The 21,600-nt window shown below is 44.1% G+C and overlaps 1 protein-coding gene across 1 annotated transcript in view; it reads right to left on the bottom strand.

Moving 5' to 3' along the window:
- Window positions 1-21,600, bottom strand: part of kcnq1.2 (potassium voltage-gated channel, KQT-like subfamily, member 1.2) — a 123,960-nt gene that overhangs the window by 2,557 nt on the left and 99,803 nt on the right. The window lies entirely within an intron of this gene.

Here is a 21,600-nt window from a genome sequence, read left to right as displayed (position 1 = left end):
TAAGCCACACACTTATCAATCATCCTTATAACATTTTAAAAATTTTATTGGCCAAATCTGTCCTAGATGCTGCCAGACTTCAGAGGCCAAAGCTGAATAAAGAGGCACCAACTTCCTTCCAAGAATCTCATCATTTCATCACTGTTACGTGCCGGTACTTGTTGTGTGTATGTCTGTCTCTGTTTTCTGTGCAGGTTTCCAAGTGCTTCCAGTGAACCAAGTGGATCATCCACACCTGAGTCCACTTGGCCCTCGTCAGCAGAAGTATATCAACTGGAGGTGTGCACATGGCCAGGGCCAGTGTGGGCCAACTTGTGGACGCACTCACCATGCGTCTTTGCTCCATCCAGAGGGACTAGAGCATGATAATCAGCGCTGATCTTTTTAGTTTTGCTTTTGTGTTTAATTTATTATTTTGTTATTCATTTAAGTTAATAAATTTAATTAATAGTCACTGTTTCCGACTGCCGTCTCTTTCTCAGGCCTGGGTAACATTATTGTTGCTTCCCCTCATCCCCTGGACTAACTGGGGAACGTAACAAATGGGGGCTCATCCAGGATTTCCTACTGAGGGAGAGTTCCAGCAAGGTCTCGGTGACTATGTAGCTTTGTTGTAGCCATGTAGCCTGCTGGAAGCCTTGTGGTGAGTGTGAGCTTTAACCCCATTGACTGTCTTCCCAGTTTAGAATAGGTGAGTGCCCAGCTGGTCCTTCCATCGGACACTCTTTTGTTATTTTGCCTTTCTTATTTTCGGAGCTAATCCTGGGTGGGGATCCAGTTCCCTGGCGGGGGTAGGCTTTCCAGGGCCTCGGCCACTGGAGTTCAGCCTTTAAAGACGCCTCGAGCCCGGCACGCTCCAGAAGACGGTTAGGTGAGTTTGTTTGGGCAGGAACTGGGACAGTCTGTGTAGAAACTCTGTATGGTTAAGCTTGTGTATTAGCATGTGCTTTGTTTGTGTTTTCTCTGCTGTAGGCAGAGGTGTGCGAGTGTGCACTTTCGTTCGTGTGTTTGTCTGCTGGAGGCAGAGGTGTGTGTGCACACTCGGTTTTCATGTGTGTTAGCGTACGTTTCGTTGTGTTCTCTGCTGCGAGCAAGGGTGTGTGTTCGCGTGTGCTAAGACTTTGTGAGTTTCTCTGCTGTGGGCAGAGGTGTTGCCGGGCGTGATTTGTGGTGCTGCCGGCCATAGTAGTGGCTGTGGCGGTAGCGTGTGTGGCCATGTGGCCTGTGATTCCATTAATGCAAAGGCAGAACTGGTTCTCTGGGCAGGACTTTCTGTTTCGTGTAATGGGATCACTTCGTATGTGTTAACCCTCTAGTTGGCAAACCAGGGGTTTGCTTTTATGGGAGGGGGTGTTACGTGCCGGTACTTGTTGTGTGTATGTCTGTCTCTGTTTTCTGTGCAGGTTTCCAAGTGCTTCCAGTGAACCAAGTGGATCATCCACACCTGAGGCCACTTGGCCCTCGTCAGCAGAAGTATATCAACTGGAGGTGTGCACATGGCCAGGGCCAGTGTGGGCCAACTTGTGGACGCACCCACCATGCGTCTTTGCTCCATCCAGAGGGACTAGAGCATGATAATCAGCGCTGATCTTTTTAGTTTTGCTTTTGTGTTTAATTTATTATTTTGTTATTAGTTTAAGTTAATAAATTGAATTAATAGTCACTGTTTCCGACTGCTGTCTCTCTCAGGCCTGGTGACATTATTGTTGCTTCCCCTCATCCCCTGGACTAACTGGGGAACGTAACAATCACTTTATGTGAGAAAGTAAGATTTCTCAAATGATCATTTAATCTATGAACTGGCTCTCACAGATTGGCTCTCACAGTTTCCCACTGCAGGAACATCATAAAACAAAGAAAGGCAGACAATCCTCAGATTTAGGAGGCTGAAATAAAATCATGTTTTGTATTTTCTAAAAGCAATTAAACATGAGATACGGTGTAACTGGTGAGGACTAAAAGTGGACACGAATAAAGATTTAATCCAAGTTATAAAAGCATCATAGTTACATTATCTACAGCTTAGTCCAGAACTTTATGTACTTCCAGTCATTATAGGCACAGATGGAGACATGAAGTATAGGGACAGTGGTGGGGAGCACAGGGAGCTCCTGTTCACACAGGAACACCCTTCCTGAACCACCTTCCTGCCCTCCCCTGGGACTGTCTGTCTGTTATCTGGTACACGACAACACAACGCAGCAGCTTACAATAGACAAACAAACGTCTCTACAGCAGCATGCTTGTTTGTGCTAGCCTGCTTGTCACCAAGCAAAACAACACACAAACACACAAGGAGTAAATGAGGAACCACATGCACACCAGGACACGTAAGTGTGGCCAATGTCCTCATGTCACCAGTCTGTCCCGCGAGCTTGCATTAAATGAATCATGGAAAGAGCTGGGTAGTAAAATTCTGTCACTCAGAACAGAACATGGCTTTTCCAGTGTGATTGCAAACAACACACAAAAAGTCTGCTTTATTGTTGCTGTGAGGCACTTTTTAAAAAGCAAAGAACCAAGCAGCAGCACATCACACGTCCAGATTTAACACCTTTTTTTTTGCTGTGTGGCCGAGCACTGATCATTGTTTTATTTCCAGATCAGGAGATCAGTTTAAAGAGATACAAAAGATAGAATGAAGTCCTGTGAGCTTTCATTTCTCCTAGTCCAAGGTGTCAGACTTTGAATAATAAGCAAAACTACTTGAGCAGACATGTGAGAGGAGAGGATGAAAGGAGGTGTCTGCTGTGTCATGCACAATAGCAATACTTCATTCACTCTGCACAAGCTGGCCTGTACTGATAGAGCGATTCACACTGCCATCTGTTGGGCAGTTATAAAGTCTAAAGAAGAGCTCGGGGCTGCTATCGCTGCACTCTTTCAGCCGTGCCAGATCCTACCATTGGATGATTACTGACAAATGGAGACATGACATGCAAGAGGGATATGAGATACTGGATGGGGTAGAATGAGGAAGCGTGCGGTATAGCCTTGACATGTAATGAATGGCAATTAGCTGTTGTGAAGTGGTGAGGCTTATTCAGCAGGGGGAAGCCAGGCTGGTATTATATACATTGTAGATTGTAGCTCTGAAGACTGATCCCTGAACTCGCACAGGAAAAAACAACAGCACAGGCACTCATAAATAGACTCATCATCCTCCCCCTTGTTGCTCTCACTTTCTTTGACATTCACCTTGAGGAGGACAGAAGTGAAAACAGAGAAAAGGGAGAGCAGAGCAGAGCAGCCAAGAAGGAAAGACTACCAGCTCCAGGAATGTCTTGGCATCTGTATCCATCCAGGCCCCTGCGCTACTCGACAAAACAAGATTCCTGTCATTGAAATGCTCTCGGTCACACTGGACAATAGAGACAGATAAGACAAAGGGGAAGCAATAAGCTGCTGGTCACCGTCCTTGCATGCTGTAATAAACGTATGATGTGTTTTTCTACCACTGATGACCTCAGAAGGCCTGGTGGTGCAACCCGTGTAACATCAGACAGCTTTACAGTGTCTGTTATGACCATGTCTGCTCATACAGCAACAGCACCCAGCACACAATGTTCATTTCAATTAAAAAGGAATTATTTAATATCCTCAATGGGCCTGTTTTAAATAACAGTGTAAGCCTTTAATGTAGCCTTCATTTAATTTTCCATTGTTTTAATTTATCTCACATATCCTAACCTACCTAGCCAAGGGTTGATAATAATGTCTAAAAATAAGTATATACAAAGTTTCTTCTTCTTCTTCTTCTTCTTCTTTTTTTGTTTGGCACATTTCCAACTTTCCTCCAACCAGAATATGGATGTCACACCTAATCATATCCATAGGTGTGTGGTAGGGCACAGAAGTGAAGCTGAAGTGGGCAGTCGGTCACACAGGCAGCTCGTAACCTGTCCCTAAACCTGATATATAAAGATGAAACTTTAAGACCTAATATAATTTATATATATAAAAATGTATTCACTTTACAGTAGAAATTATTTAATATCAACATGTGTGACCCTGCACTGCAGGACAAAGTGGGTGATAGATGGATGGATGGATGGACGGATGGATGATGGATGGATGATGGATGGATGGATGGATGTGTGTTGGGTATTTTAACATGGAGGTCTGCAGGGATTTACTCACTTTCAGATCAACCCTCAAGTGGCAGCTTGTGGAACTGCAGTTTTTGGCACTTGGATTCCTCTGTGTGTGTGAACAGAAGCTCTTAAAAATAAAAATACTAACCAATAACTTCACAATCTACAACCAGCTCAAACAGTGGGCTGACCTAAAATGAGAGCAATGCTTGCATTCCTCATGCTACTGACCCAACAGAATATCTCAGTGTAAACATTTCGAGGTTAATGTTGTGTTTACAACTCTCTTATTAGTCCCCAGTGTCCCCAAAAATCCAACTCATTTCATTCAGTCTCAAATGTTGCTGGTCTGCAGCTTAAAGTTACTGTTATTAAATCAGTTGGCAGCAGCAGAAAGGACAATGCAAATGTATCCAGATGTCTGTATTGAAAACCTTCTCACTTGAAGTAAGTTCCAAGCCCTGTCTTCTAAAAGCCTGTAGTGTAACAGCGAGCAGCAGCAGACGGGTCAGTTCAGGTGAATTTCTCAGCCTCTCCATAAATTCCCTGTGCAGCTTACCCAGCCCGCTCTTTGTGTTTCACCTACATGCACACACACACACACACACGATCCAGCGTTTCTCTCTTAACACAATGGACAATGCAGGAAAAAAAAAGCAATAGAGGGTGCATACACTGGCCTCTGGTGGGCCAATAACAAGCTAGCGTTACACAGAGGTCATCATTATCATCACTGTGACAGGGCTGCATGAATGGAGAATGGAAATCACGGTGGGGGAAGAGAAAGTAAAGGAAGGGAGGGAAATTAAAAGCCAAGGCCAGAAGAAAAGGAAAATAAATTTGAATGGAGGAAAAAAAAAGTGGACACTGGTGGCTTTTGTCTGAAAAGGTTTGCCCTGATGCACCCACCCATCCACACACACACACACACACACACACTGACATACACAAACACATTCACACTGATAATTTAAAATCAGCAAGACAGAAAAAGAGCAGCACACACTGCACAGCAACTTAATGCTATAGCTCACTACCTTTACTTTTTAAGGTAAAGTTAGCAAAATGATGCTTTCATGTTTTTAATTTGTCCACACATTACCTCATACTGTTAAAACCAGCTGGACAGGAAATTTGTTGGGGATGGCTCTTATTTCAGGTAGACCATACATTAGCTGAGCTGTCTCCTTCACTGAAACACAGGCCTCTGCCTTACAGCTAATTGAATGAATTGACTAGAGGTGGTCCACGCTTCAGGCTTTCAGCTTGGCAGCTGTTCTGGAGAGGGTATAACATTTCTTTTAAAATGACACAAGATATTTTAGTAAGCCGAAAAACTGGCAGTGTGTCTGCATTATCATGCTCATTTAATTTTTAAAGGCCCTACTCCATAAAAAAAAATGTTTTGTGTTTTTTTTTTGTCATTGTGACTTCTTTTGGATGTTGAATGTTAATTTGTGCAGATTAGTGATGATCAGTTTGATCATGTCTCTTGTTTCCAAATGTCAACACACACTGTCCAAAGAACACAAGGAGCTGAATGAACAAATGAATAAATGAATGGACAGAGGATAAACTTCAGATATTCAACAGTTTGTTTTTGCTTCTTTGTGAGTGTGTGGACTCATCTTCTGGACTCTTTCATTTTTGAGGAGCGGGGAGGAGGTTTGTGTTCATTTGTGGGCCTGAACTATGATTATGAAACATGATAGTATCTCATTATTGGCGTGTTTGTGTCAGTGTCTGTTTATATCGACTTTCATGCAAGACTGTGCAGCTTTGGCAGTGTGTGTGTGTGTGTGACTCCAAAGTGGTTGCACTTATAATATGAGTTGTGCTCAGCATTATTGCTTCATGAAGTAAAAATTCAATGACTTTCCACAAGCAAACATTGATTTTAAAATGTTTTTGGTTTCTGAAAGTCAAGAAAAGCAGCTGAAAACCAACAGCTAATGCAATGAATGTGTGAAAATGACTCTTTGGTTAAACTTCCTCAGAGACGTTTTTTTAATACCCTTAAATTTGTTGTTGATTCTTTCTCTCAGAAGTTGGTGATACTCCAGAATATTTCTGAATGTAGCCAGGAAAGTGTACATTTAAAAATCCTTCATATGAGGTGAACTGGGGTCGTGCATTGCTAGACGAGTCAAAATGAGAAAGACGGAGAGCGAGAATGACAGACTGCATGAATGAATCTTAAACCAACGTGTCAGCTGGACTCAAATTCACCAACGCAACAAGCAAGCGAACTGCTCTACCAGTGGCCTCGGTGCCAACTGGAAAACAGAGCTACCCCAGCTCAGATTCACCACGGGCCGAGCCGCTGCCAAAGTGAATGGATTCACTTTAACACTGGCAGCTACAATATGTTCTTTGTATGTGTAAAAGCAGGAGAAAGAGATGGACAGGGAGAAATGAAAGGTAAGGTTGTACGGCAGCAGTGCGAATGGACTGCTCCTGTGCCGAAAGGAGGGAGGGAGGGAAGTGAGGGAAATGTTTTAAAGAACAGGAAACCGAGCAAGAGCACCTGACGCACATGGTAAGTATCAAGGGCTGCGCCACGTGCCACTAAACTGCAGCCAAAGCTCTTTTCTGCAGGGGTGGTGGTAGCGGTGATGGTGGTGGTGGTGTGTTGAGGGGTGTGTGTGTGTACCGGCTAATCTCTCTTCTGAGTGGGTGCGCACTCAAAGCTGCTTTTGTTTCTGAGGGCTACTTTCACGAGGACGTACAATCCCCTGCGTCCCCTCCTCTCCCTCTCTTATTTCCCCCCCTTTTTTTATCTCACTCTTCGGAGCACACGCCTTCTCTCTGATACACTGTTTTATTTGATTTACTGATGATTGTGTTTAGACATGACTCTGACAGAAGGAGAGAGAGAAAGTGCCTGCGTCCCTGTGCAGTGGTGCGTGTCCATGTGTGTCCATGCAAATAGAGTACATGTAGAGGAAACAGCGATGGTCTTTCATGTTATAAGACGGGTTAAAAAAAGCCATAAATCGAATCAGCCGAAGAGGCTTTGATGTCGTGCAGCAGAGGTTTCCACACTGAGAGTTGTGCCGGTTTGGAAATTGCAGCTGCAAAGAAAATAAACATGCAGCAAAAGAGATAAAAGATGAGAGATGAAGCAAACACCAGACGGTATCATGTATCGAACACTCATTCATCATTCTCACTTAGTCAGTTGAGGCCACAATAATTCACTACTAGAGATGAAATGCAGGATTAACACACTCTAAAAAGTTTTCAATTCCATAAAAAAAGAAGACACAGCAGGCTGCAGGAAATGCAGCTGCTAACGGGGGCAGTGCCAGCATCCAGAGCATGGCAGAGAGACTAAGGTGCAGTTCAGTTAAAGGCCCTTAAATGTACAAACGTATTTTAAGGAGTTTTGTGTTTAACAGATTAAAACAGTTTCAAACTGACAGATAACAGTGTCCCACTATTACACCACTGAAAGGCCAGAGAAAACAGAAAAACAAACTCAGATGTCCATTACCATCCATTACATGCAAAAGCCATAAAACAAAACGCCATCTTCTCATAAACACTTCAGCCTCCTCCAGCCTTTTTTCCAGGAAGTTGTCACCACACACTTTTTTTCACGTCTGTGACCAAACCGATAGAAGCACTCACATCGCTGTTCAGCATGTTAAAGTCGAGTAAACACACTGGGGGTGAGGAGGGGGAGGAGGAGGAGGAGGAGGAGAGGGAAGAGGGGGAGTGAGAGGAGAGGGTGGAGGGAAGGGATAAGCAGTTGCCTGATGGACCATTTGTCCTCAGAGACAGCTGGACAAGATCTGCTCCTGACTGGTCCCCAGTGTGGTGGCCCTCACTGAGACGGACCACGGCTGCAAACACTTTTCTGTACTGTAATTTATGTTCGCATTAAAAAAAAAGTAAACATAAAGAGTCTGCCACTGTCTGCCCCTTTAGAGTTTGGTCATGTTTCAACACAAACATAAATATAATACAAACATATGCACACATACACCCAAACAAAACACTGAGTGGATGTCCACACATACAAAGTTTCTCCTTCTTCATGGAGCTATTTCAACACATCCAATGAAGCAAGCACTCATATTTCTTTGTGATGGGCTCTAATGTGGGACGATGAATAAATGTTATGTGACTCAATCAACAACAGTTTCATTACATTCCAATGTCTCCTTAAAGCTAATAAAAAGCACGTCAGCATTTTATCAGCAATAACTCAACCGCTCACACACACACACACACACACAAAGGGATATCCACGATTCTAGGCTTGCAGTACGTGTGTTTGTTTATGAGTGTGTATATGTGCATCTCAGCAGGCAACTCCTAGTTTACATCAAGGGTGTGGCCTCACATAGGGTTAACACAGGGGAGTCTTTATAAATGAGGACCCCTCCTCCTTGCCCCTCCCTTTGCCTTCTTACTGCCAGCTGCCACAACCACCAAATGCCCCCCCCCCCACCCCCCCCATTACACACACACACATACACGCCCCCCGCCGTCCTCCCCCTCCTGTGCCAGGCTGTGGTGGCAGCCAGCGTGGCATCGTCAGTCACCGGGGAGGTGCCATGTTACTACGGCCACTGCTGTAGGTCGGCCACACTGTGGCTTTGTTCTCGTCATCAATAGGCCAGTCAGCCTGATATTATAAATGACAAGGGGCGCGCCAACACTTTGGTCTAGGTTGAGGGCAACTATTGAAATGGATTCTAATGGCATCGTGGCAAAGGCACAGAAAAGAATGTCCTTAAACAACATGACAGATGCTGCTGTTTACAGAGGGAGGCAACGCGTCTGTACGCTGCAACCTATGTAATGTCCTTTATTATGGACTTATGAAAACACAGGTTGCATGATTTTAAAACAAAACTCTAATTTAGCCAAAATTGGTAAATCCACATGATGATCCATCAAAGGTTCCATCACATCTCTGAGGCGCCCAACATATGTGTCCAATGGACAGACATCTAATTGTCACTAACACACACAGTGTGTTCACAAAGGGTACAGACATGGCAAATTGGTGGGACGTTAGAGCAGAGGTTCACCCCCTGGATATTCCACAATCACATATATGAGGATGTAAAAAATGAAAAATGATGTCTGAGTGTGTTGTATGATCTAACGTGTATTTGTATGTTTCCAACATTACCACAAACATGATGTGTGTGCCTATGTATTACAGACAGAGAATCCCCACCACCCCACCACACTGCCCACCCCCGCCAGCTGTCCGTGTTACCCAGACAGTGGCCCCGTGCCTGGTGCCATGGCCCTAAAACTGTGCCAGCTGATCCTTGGGGGTGGGAGCCAGTCTGACCCCAAGCAAACCCCTTTCCTCTTTTAACCAGCATTAAAGCCATTATTTTAGATTGAAAGCCTCATTATGCTATATTACAACAGCTGGCATCTCAAGCACACACACACACACACACACACACACAGACAGTGCAGTAAGACAGCAAGAGACAGATCAAGAGAAAGAAGAGACATGTTGTCGCCTGCTCATCTGTTTCCAAATATAGCATCTTTCCTCATTCCACTCAGCCAGTTGTTTTTGTTACTGTGGCGTTTCGTCCTCAAAGATGCAGGCATGAGAAGCGGGGTCGGTTGGGCGCCATACTCCACACAGACATTTGTTTGGCTTTTTAAGGAGTGATGTTTTGATGGTTTCTGCAAAAGTCGGGGGGAAGCTGAGGAGAATGATTATGCAGACTGGAGACGCTTGGTTGGACAGTGACAGTGTTTAGAGACATGCAATTGGTGAAATTGCAGAGAGGTCACAGGGTCTAAGAAGCTCTCAGGACTGTACTCATTTAACCGTAAATTACCAAGAGCAACACGAGGAAAAAAGAAAAAATCTTGAATGAAACGGCTTCCTTGTGGCATTACCAAACGCTGCTGGAATGAGAGCTGGACTGACTACTGACTACTCCCCATTCACAGTGGACAGGGATGTCTGATGTTATTTCATAATATCTCCATCAGCTCTGCTTGATGACCCTACATTCTTTCCTGCAGACCAACACTGGGCCTGCCAGGCTGAGCAGACAAAACAAAACATGAAACTGATAAGGCCAGATGAAACTATTCCACTCATTCGGCAAGTCACCGTAGCTTGTTTAATATCCTTAGTGTCTCAGAGTTGCTGCCGTATTTGGAGTAGAGAAAGGGAGTAAATTAGGGATTAAAGTCAGCTCAACCAATGAAAGCATATAGGTGTTAATTTGGCTTATAGACAGGCACAAAATGCTTGAAGGGGATTGACAGCAAAAATAAATTTTTTTAAGGAGTGATTCATCCAGTACGTCCTGTTGCCATCTACATGCAATTTCCTCCTTCAGTGCAGCCATCCGGCATCTTTTCAGCATCTCAGGTATGCCAATAATGATCCAGGAAAATGTGTTGCCTGCAGACTTTACCTTGTTTTTTATCCTCGGCATACTCCTCCATGGCAACCCTTATCTGATTCTTTTTGCACAAACAGGAAGGCATTTAATCACAGAATCAGTAACTACTTTCATTTTAGATACATGGAGCGGGACAGAGAGAGAGAGACAGACAGAGAGCGAGAGAGAGAGAGAGAGAGAGAGAGAGAGAGAGAGAGAGTGAGGCACAGCTGCCTGGGCACAATTGCTCTCACAGTACCTAGTCACTGTCATTTGAGAAGGCCAATTGCCTCTTGTCATCAGAGTAAAAACAAGTAGTGGGGAAAGACACACATTCTAGCCATTCAAGCACACACACACACACACACATATAAAAATAGAGGCCTATTAAGCAAGCTGCTGCCATGCATAGCCAGTACAGTACTCATACCAGAGCTTTAACATCAGCATCAACAACACAGTCATTAGTTTTGATTCATAGCACTGCAGCAGTGGAGATTTAAATAGATTAGAGAGCATGAATACGACAATTCAGGCTTGGGTTTAGCCATAGACACAGGCTCTGTGTGACGTTTTTTTTTACAAGGGTTCTGGTGGGTAAAACTCGTGTAAGCACAGATTTTCTGCAGACACTTGCACATAGAGTCCAACACACACACACACATACACACATACATGTACAGTCCAAACACAGCAGCATACACCTACTTTACCACCTGTTGTTCCCCCCCTGCAGCAAAGTGGGACCCTCTCTCAGTCTCCAGCTGTTGGGTACGGAGCAACACACACACACACACACACACACACATAACCCACTAACCCCCCCTCCTCATGCCTTCTGCAAACCAGGCTGGGTAGTATTTTTAGCTTGTAGTAAACAGAGAGCCAGGTTTTCATCAAACAGAACCCCCTGCCCTCCATCTGCTTCTCCATCTCACAGGATCTTCTCCGTCACTGTCCGCCCACCTCAAAGGAAGCAGCCAGGACAGATCACAGGCCTACGACTGTCGGTCCAACAAAGACTATAGGAAATGCAACTCTAGTCAGGAAATGTCTGTAGGTATAGCTGAATGTTTTTGCTGCAGCATTAACTCTTTCTATTTTTAACAACCACACCGGCGTGACACACTATGTCCACTGTCAGCGAGGCGCATAAAGACACATTCTGCTGCTGCAACAGTTACTTCAGGTCATGCTGGAAATATGCACCATGAGTTATACCTCTTCCCCCCAGCTGAGTCTATTTTGGGTCTAGTAAACAGAGAGAGAAAAAAAAGCTGTTTGCGGGAAAATTAGAGGAAAAGAGTTAGAGGAAAATCAAACTTCCACATGTATGGCTGAGTGTTCATCACTTAGTGTGGAAAAAAAAAAGAATTGGCTAATTTGGTGTTTGGCAGTTTTCTCCTGGGTTATGTACATGCGAAGAGAAAAAAAGGGGAAAGCCACCCAAGTTGGGCAATGGTGGCTTAAAGCCACTCCCCTTCACAGATTGTGGTTTATAACAGAGGGAACAGCTCAGGTCACACATCACGCCACTTGAGGTCACATTATCATGCCGCCCCGAGCGAGATGACTCAGACAGACCCAGCAGTGCGAGGCCGACGTATTCTACTGTGATCTTTGCTGGATCAGACCCAGTTCCACATGCTTTTGTTGGATTGGGAATTTTAAATGCATAGTATGAAAGAAAAGGTGCCCAAAAAAGTGGCATGTCAGCTTTACCACCCTATACAGATGGAGCATCAGTGAGATCATCACAACTAATTTAAAAGAAAAAGAAAACTAATTGGCATGATTGAGAAAGTGCCTCCTCTGATTCTCCAGTTTTCACTGGTATATATTGCCACACAACCCACTCCAGTCTACACATGCTATGCTGAATACTAGAGACCAAAGGGCCAAAAGTCACAAGTGGGGAAGCCAGTGAAAACATTACCTTATTTGGAGGACAATCCTAGCTGCATAATGGCCTTTCAGTGTAAGTCTGAGTAGGCCGGGTACGTTTTGTCACTTCTAGGCATGAGTAAGCATGGAGTCCACGGGCCCTGACTTCCTCAAAATACACCCTGAGTCAGGAGGGGGCTAATGAGGCTCACCCCTCCCTTGAAACGTGTGCATGTGTTGGTGAATTCATGTGACTGCATATGCAAGTGTGTCAGAGTGTGTTTCTGATTTCTGAAACGTTTTGACGCACACACACACACACACACACACACACACACACACACACATGTCTGAGTCCTTGTCTGGTGACACAGCACTAATGGCGGCGAGGATGTATTGTGAAAACACGGAGCAGTATGCTTTACTGGTTCTGAACAAGGCCAGGGGGGGCTGGGCTTCTGATCCTAGCTGGGGCCTGGGCTTCTGATCCTGATTAACCCCTAACATCCGGACCACTCCTTGCCAGCAGACTATTGAACCATCAACTGCCTACCTGGGAGGATGCTGGTTGTGGATGTGCACTCAGAAGCCAAAAGCACTTCAGTCACAGGGACTCATATTCAGAGGACTTTAATAATACCAACAAGTCTGGACAACAAACGGTGCATACATTGTTTTTTTTTTAGCATACATAATGAATATAGCAATGTTTTACTAGTTTATAATCATGCACACACATCAAAGAAGTAACACAGACCAGACCAATGTGCGAACACAAGTGGCTGCAACATTTGTACACTTTTCCTGCCCACTGAGGTCAGACATGAAACCACAGCCATTAGCAAAAGAAACATGGCTCTGATGCAAATAAAAACACCATCCAGACCAATGGCTTCCTTTAGCTAATTGGTTGACCTCCACTGATGGGAAGGATGTCTATCCGGCTGCCCGTCTAGAAATATTTATAGGTCAAGAAACAAACTAGCATTGTCCAAACAAGATGAAAATAAAAACAGACATTTTTTTTTCTTTTGAAAATAAAATGAAACAATTCAAATAAACACTGTAAACAGCTGAGGTGCTGGTGGGAGCCCGAGTGCAAATAAACACCTCAGGAAGGAAGACAGAGTGAAGGCTTTTCCGGAACAAATCCTTTCCCAAACAGAACGACAGACAAGGGTTTGTTTGTCTCGCCGGCCTCTTGACCTGCACTTTGTGTGTAAACTCTGAGGTTTGTTGTGGACTTAGTGAGTTGGCTCAGCAGTGAGCAGACAGCGGTGATGGAGTGATAGATGATGATATGTTCTACAGCTAATGAGAACGATTGTTCGCTTGAACGGCCACAAGAGTTCTTCCCCGGGGGCCTCCACTGATGTGTTAAATCAATTCTCCTGACTAAGAACCCTGACAGCAGTGTTCTCCCTGTTGTGACACCACTGACAATCTAGAGACATAATCCAGAGATAAGAAATAATGTTTTCTCTGTGTCATTACTAGATGTCTACTTCTTATCAAGAGCTTGGAGATAAGTCTGCAATTAAAAATATTTTTCAAGACTATCACTCCTGTTATTTTATTGTCAAGGTCAAAGACCTCTTTAGAAATTCATTGGGAAGATTAAACCTCTAAATAATGCCATGTCAGCCGACGAGCTGTCAAGGTGAAAGCAAATATCCGTTTACACCCATGCTCACCTATAAAACTACTTCAAGCAAAGCCTGCCATGTTTTACTACTTTCCAATTCAACATTTACAAACTGATACCGTGTAAAAACAGCTATGTGAGAGGCACGAAAGAGGCCAAGTATCTGCCAGATTTTTTTTTTTTCTGCTGACTCAGGTTTTGCTACAGGGCAGGGCCATCCAGCCGTACATTGCACGGGCCTTCACTAATAGCATGTCTTGCAGATTTACTGTGTAGCCATGTGCTAGCTCTACTGTTACTCACAAGTATTGAGATAAAGAAGCCAAGAATCTGTTGTTATTACTTGCCAAAGTTGGAAAATCCAGCCTCAAAGTAGCATAAAACACTGTAAGCTCTGGGTATTTCTAAACACTTCCAGCTACATTTTCTGCTTCACATTACATGGTTTCACCGATGCCCAGTTGAAGTGAACTGCAGAAATTCATGTACAGGACCTCAAACGTGCAAGACTTGAAAGGCTAGGCTATGGTAGCAAGAAATGGCGACCACGTCAGGAAATGGTTTTCCTTGTAAATCCATGTTTAATGTAATGAATTTATTTGTTGTAACACCAAAGGTTTTTTGAATGCTTGTGATTTGAACTTTCTGTCTGTACCCCCACCACCCCCATCCCTGGGCAGTAAATTCATACGTTTCTTCAATATGTGTCGTAACTGGGGGATGTAATATCGGACTGTTTCAACAGGCTGGGGGATGTGCTGGCTTTATGTGAAGGTTTTCGGGCCTGGTATCAGATTTAGGCCTAGTCCCTCTGTGCTCCTTTCCTGCAGATCATCCGAACCTCTGCCTGTCCAGGTGAAAGCTTTCCTTTTACTGAGACACTTTAAAAAAATGCTTTAATGGCATAAATAATTAAACACTCTTTTAGTCAAATGTCTCATGCAGTGCACTGCACTTTGATGTTTTAGTACACATTGGCATACATTAATTGGTACTACAGTGTGATCTGGCAACTTCAAAACAGAGAGCATAGCTGCACTCAAAAGTTGCTCAAAGCCTTTAAGGCAAACTGCAAAAAGCATCAGGAAGGAAGACAATAAGTCTCTGCAGCAGCGTCCAGACAACTGACACCTGAATCCTAAACCAAGCTGATTTAAATTGGTTAAAATTATCTCTGGCAGAACATTTAGAACATGGGGCAAAAGCAAAGAGATGATTTTTTTGCTCTTTTTCTCTACATTAAGTCGCTGTCCGCCAGCTTGGGAAGCCATCAGTAAGACATTTCTGGCTGGCCTGCGGTGAGGCGGAGGGTTATGGCTCTGGCTATAGACAGACGCACAGGTGGTGTTCCACTTTCACTCTGGGGAGAAAGTGACTGACCGACTAACTGAATATGACTGGGCTCCCTCTGTCCTCGCACATCTGGAGCAGGCTGAATGGAAGGAGGGGAAGGGAGGGGAGGCGTGTGTGGAGTGGTGAATGGCAAAAATGCAAAGACAGAGTGTGTGTGTCTGTGTGTAGAGGAGCGGCATGATATGTGTGTTGTGGATGTGATCTCTTCATTTTTGTGGACGAGAGACTGTTTGTGTATGTGTGAAGACTGAAGACAGAGAGGCCACTGTAGGGAATATTTTCCATGAACATTTGACAGATTTGAATTAACTTTTAAAATAAAGAAATCACTTCTTTAACAATCAACAGAGTAAACTTTGAGGAAACTGAAAAAATTTTTGCCAAGAACATTAGAAGAAGCAGCAAAATGAGAGAGGGGAGAGTAAAGGAGTCAAAGAGACAGATGTTCCAGGGCTGCTGCTCTGCCCAAAGAGTGGCACCGAGGCATGCAGCTGCAGCTCTCGGTGACGAATCATTTCCCAGATCGTTTAAAGACGGGCAGGAAATTTCCACTTACTTCATGTGTTGTGAGTTTACCTGTCTGCACAGAAGAGACTCAATCACCATTCTTCACATTCTTTGTGCTCACCTCATGCACACACAAATACATCATACACACATCTGTGATCACCACAGAAGAAACCAAACATCATCCTAAACCACCCAAAAATGACGGAACACAAACAAGACTGAAATTAACAAGCTCTATCTGGAGATTCCTTTTTAGTATGAGTTGAATAAACACATAAAGGTAATTAATGTAGCAGAGGAGCCGGCCAGGCCCTTGAACTTTATTTTTCCTGTACTGCCTGGTGAGTGGTGTGCCGGTGAGGACCCGTCGCTCTTCATCTGTGTGTGTGTGTGTTGGAGAGTGCTTCACAGAGGGCTGCCGCTACATTTGGCAAGGGAGGGGTCCCCTTCACACAGCTGTGCAAATCTTTCTGAGAATCATGTCTGTGTGTATCTGTGTGTGTGTGTTTAGGCAGCAGCACCTGTACAAAATCTCATTGTCTCATCTCAGAGGCCCCCCCCCCCCCCAAAGAACTCAACACCGGGTCGGGCTCAATAAGCGGGCTAGCACCGCCAAATCTTCCAAAAGCAACAGCGGGGACAGGAGGGCCCCTGGCACTCTCGTGGCACGTGCCTAACCATGATGGGAGTTACGGGGTTTAAAGGACGAATGGCTGCCTGCTGCCCCCCCCCAAGCACCCGTTGGGCCCGCAGGCTTCACTCTTAACTAGCTAACCCTGGCCCCATCAAAGGCTCCACCGGACCCCTGGGTCATTGTTTTTCTACATTTGCTAATAGCCAGGAGCATTAGTGTGAGATGTGGTAAAGGCAAGAACAGCAAAAGACTGGGAAAGTGAAGAAACACAAACCAAGTGGTATTAGAAAAGTTCATGAGGAAACACGCTGACCTCTGATCCAAAGCACTTTAAAGGATCAATATATGTTTTTAATTTTAATCCTTCAAAACTTTCACTAATCATTTTGACAGATGTACTACAAACCTCCAGCTATCTAGACTGCCACATCATGTCTCATCCTCAAGAGGCACCATGGCAATGTGGCATGTGTTGTCTGTTTTTTGGTCGATAAATAGGACCTCCTGTCAGTCATGGTGATGGACAGGGAGTCAATGAATGAAATAGTAAACGTGGCTAAGGTTGCCAATTAGTGTTTAGCCTAGCATGGCTCCATGACCACAGCAAGCTGCGATGGTTTACCTTATTATACCAATGAGGTTTAACCATATTTCTTTCTTCCATAACATTATATTTCTAATTTTGAACAATGCCACACAACATGCATAATCCCCCATTAATAATTCTATCAGAGAGTTAAACATTTACAGATTTCATATGGAAATGATTCAAGTTTGAGTCGGACAAAGGCAGCATACCAAGAATCCCATCTTGGCACAGCTCGTTGTTTTTCATGCAAAAAATCTCCCAACTTTCAAAACAAAGTGAGGGATGAGCTCAGTGATGAGCTGTGATGATGAGCCGGTATTTGGAGGAACGCATAAGCAACGACGAGTTTACATGGGAACGTTCTATTTCAGTGTCAGCCCTAGTCTGGGAATAGAAACAAATGTAGTCATAACAACAGCAGACTCATAAGATAAGATGCCAATTAGATGAGCTCATTCTGGGGAATGAGTCTGGGTTTATGTGTGACGGCAGAAAGGAGAGAAAGCAGAGAGCGTCAACAATTAAACGCTAGAGAAGAACGTGAACGTGAGCTCAAGTGGAAGTGACTGAAGTTCAGGACAGACAGGATGTGTAATGTGTAACTCACGTCAGAGCCCTGTTAATGTTCGCTGTGAGCTTCCTGTTGGAGAGGTCTCCACACTTGGGGAGGGGTGAGGGGGTGGGGGGGGGTGGAGACTTATTTGCTATGTATGTTGAAAAAAAACATCAAAGTTCACGACAGACACAACAGACTTTTTTGCTAAAAATGTGTACACAGTAAACATAGGAACCTATTAGGACCCCAGACGCATCATGACCCTGGGATATGATTCATATATATATATATATATATATGTATATATATATATATATATATATATGAATCATATCCCATATATATTTATATATATATCTGTGGTTCAAATGAAGTTCAAATTGAGCTTTTAATCACATAAATAAGCGAGAGGTAGAACAGGCCTGGCTCTGCTCTACTGGGCATCTCAGCAGGACTCCTTAAACCTGTTTTATCCCCCCTCCTCCTTCTTTCTTCCTCCTCCACTGCAGATTTAACAATGTTCCTCTTATTGTGAGCCATTCATCTGTTTTATGCAGCGCTGGAGTATAAATCTCCTCCAAACTCTGGGAACCCCTCCTCCTACAAACTGGCCCAGTGAGCTGGAGATGAGGTGATTTAATATCAGAGGGTGCTTTGTCTGTGTGTGCTGTGCCACTGACACAAGCTAACACTATGTCCAGCTTGCTGCTGGACGAAGGAGGAGAACGGGAAGTAAAAACAAGGAAAAAAATAGCTATTGAAATGTATGGGTCAAGTCAAGTCAAGTCATGTATCATATGGTCAATTTCTATTCTTGGTCAAATTAAATTGAAGCTTTTTCCTCTGTTCCTGCTGTGGATTTAAACCTAAGTTTTACAAAGCGGCATCCGTGAGAAATCCACAGGTGCGTGACATTTCAATAAAGGAAACTCGCACGTTAGGTCAGTGTTTATGGACGAGGTGAAGTCACCACATCGTTAGACGCTATAAACTTACAGAATGGAAGGAATGATGTGGCCTAAAACAGTGACCACCCACCTGACATCACGCTGTATTGTCACTCGCTGGCACATGACAAGCCCTCTTCTGTTGAATTTGTGTCACCAGCGCACTAACTTGGCACTCGCCTGCAGCCATGCCCCTCACGCCTCATGCCAAGGAGGTGTCCAAACACTCAAAGCCACAAAAGAGCCAAGAAGGGGCTTAATCAGCTCTATTTACACCTGCCAGCCAGAGGAGTGATGCACCACATAATGAGAGCCATGAAATAGACTGGTATGTTTCTAAAGAGGAGCTTGAAGCTCTTTAAATGTCCTTTGGTAATTGTTAATCTCTAAAATGTTCGACCTTTACTGTGCAAACCGATGTATATTCAGAGGATGATTCATGGAATCAGGCCACGAACACCAGTATGATGTAACAATTTAAAACCCGCCTATGGTGTATAGTCCTCTTAAGACTGCTGCTATGAAGATTCCCTCAGTATGCCATATACGTAGGCTACGTTCAGACTGCAGGCTGAAGTGACCCAAATCTGATTTTCTTTGCACGAATGTGACCTGTATCTGATGTTGTCATGACAGTCTGAACAGCTCAATTTCCATTTTGTTATATCCGACCCAGGCCACTTCGGCCTCAGTCTGAACGGCTATGCGGCATATATCCGACTTTTGCGTCAGTGAAAGGCGACGGACATCACAATTTTTGTGACACAGGAGCAGGCAGACAAGCAGTGTTGTTAGCAACCAGCGCCTGTTGCCAGGAAGTAGAGCCCGAATCCAACGCGCTCGCTCACAGATGAGGGAGATGTCGACTGTCTTGCCGTGAAAGTGACACAGAAAGGTGCTCACAGACGTTTTCAAAGGTTTTCGTCATTCTGAAATTATGAATGTTGAATGTTATGAATGAAGTCAGCGTCGCTAAAAGCAGTCACGTCACCATCCCACCACTCAGCACCCACACGCATCTCTGTACAGACGTTGCAGCTACTGCTCTCTTCCTTCTCAGTCTTCTTCTTAATATTATTTGGTTGTAATTATGTCGGGCAGACATTAACATAAACAAAGCCACACAAGCACACACTGTGTGACATCGGGTCACTTCAGGGCCGCAGTCCGTTCACACAGGAGAGTGGTAGCAGTCGAATATTTTTAAACACCAAAAAATCATATTTCACCAAAAAATCCAACTGAACATAGCCATAGTCTCATACACACAGTCTTTATACTGCTGCCATAGGAGACATTTTTAAAGGGGAGCTCCATATACCTCCATCCTGACATGAAAACAAAAACATCTGTGGTGATAGAGTGTCATTTGGGCTCAATTTTAACCAGGCTATGGAACTTTTTGTGGTGAAACAAGAGTCATTATTCAGAGGTCCAATCCTTTTTACAAAGGATTAAACTTTTGCAAATTGCAAAAACACTATATGAAAAAGCATCACCCAAGCTGAGGTAAACCAATATAACACACAAAGAACGACACACAAAGTGCATACACACAATGAACAAACTTACCATGCCCCCAACACAACACATCGTGGTAATATAATAAGAGTTCTAATTCAGCTCATTTTCTCCTTGTTATGGAACATTTCTGGGGCCGTCATTACTGTACTTTTGTCTCTCCGCCTGTTTACCCCTCCATCATGGACAATTATGATAAAGACATTACCATCAACCATAACACAGTTTAAGAGATGACACATGTGTAGAAGCATTGTCCTCCTACAAACTAGAAAGCTAGCCTGTGGTGAACCGGGGAAGAGTGTTGCTCATTTATAGTAGGGGGGCCTTCTTCTGCTGCTGCGTTTTCATGCTTTCAGTTCTCATTAAACCCACAAAAAGAGAACTGCAAAGGCCCCTCGGAGCCCAGGCCTTGGAAATTTCGCTACGCTAAACCACCATAATATGTGCCTCAGCCCCACAAACATACTCGAGGGGGGCTCTTTGGTTGCCGTGTAATAAGTCCTGGCGTGCTAACCTTGTAATTGGCCGTAATTAAAAGGAGGCAGAAGGAGACAAGGATCTTCCTCTCAGCTTCAGCTGCCAGGCGGCAGGAAGTAGTAAAGACACGCTGTCTCTTCCTTTAGGTGCCACTCTGTCTTTCTCTTTGAGCCTCTTTTCTCCCTTTCTTCCTGTCACTCAGAATCATTGTGAGGAATATCTTTTGGGTCTCTGCTTGGAACCTCCACAGAGTGGAGGAAGGGGGGGCAGTTCTTAGTGTATAAAGTCTATCCCTCTTTATCCTTAAAACGCCACCATCCACACGGCACGATGTGTGTGTGCGTTTACCATCCTTGACTCTGTTCAGTCTGTAATTATTCCGTCTGCAGATGCACCCTGTGTGTTGTCGTCTGTTTCCTACTCGCTACCTCGTCAATATCATGTCTGTGCAGCTTTTGTGACACTTTGCCGCATTTACACAGCCAGCAGCCTTCACTCAGCAGCCTCATAACATTTGAAGGATGGGGATTTCAGTTGCTTCTTTTTCCATGCTACTTATAAACTTGCTGTCAGCACCCCCACATAGATAATGTTCTTCATAAAACACGTGCTCCTCTGCACGCTGCTTTTAATTACTGCTACTTCACTAAGGTACAGCTCTTGTCACAAATTGCAGTCAAGCAAATGTAACAAATAAATGCTGGGCATCTTAGGTGTATAACTTCAAATGACCAAATATCAATAATATATGGAAATATTGAAGCTAAACAAAAACATCCATTAATATTAGAAGTAAGAAGTAATTTATATCCCCATCAAGCATCTCTAATTCATGACCGCGAAGTGATCTGCAAAGTGATCATTTCTAATTTATAAAGCCCTCTGTGCTGTCTGTATGTTAAGGGCATCGCGTTGGTATCACAGCCTCAGCTAGCATCTGCCCCAACACACTGTTGACAGAAGGGAGAGCGCTGACGGAGCAGCGTTGCGCTTTTGTTACC

The sequence above is a fragment of the Parambassis ranga genome, chromosome 19, assembly GCF_900634625.1.
Source record: "Parambassis ranga chromosome 19, fParRan2.1, whole genome shotgun sequence".
NCBI lineage: Eukaryota > Metazoa > Chordata > Actinopteri > Ambassidae > Parambassis > Parambassis ranga.
The sequence above is the reverse complement of the archived record's forward strand: the minus strand, read 5'-3'. Positions and strand labels throughout refer to the sequence as shown.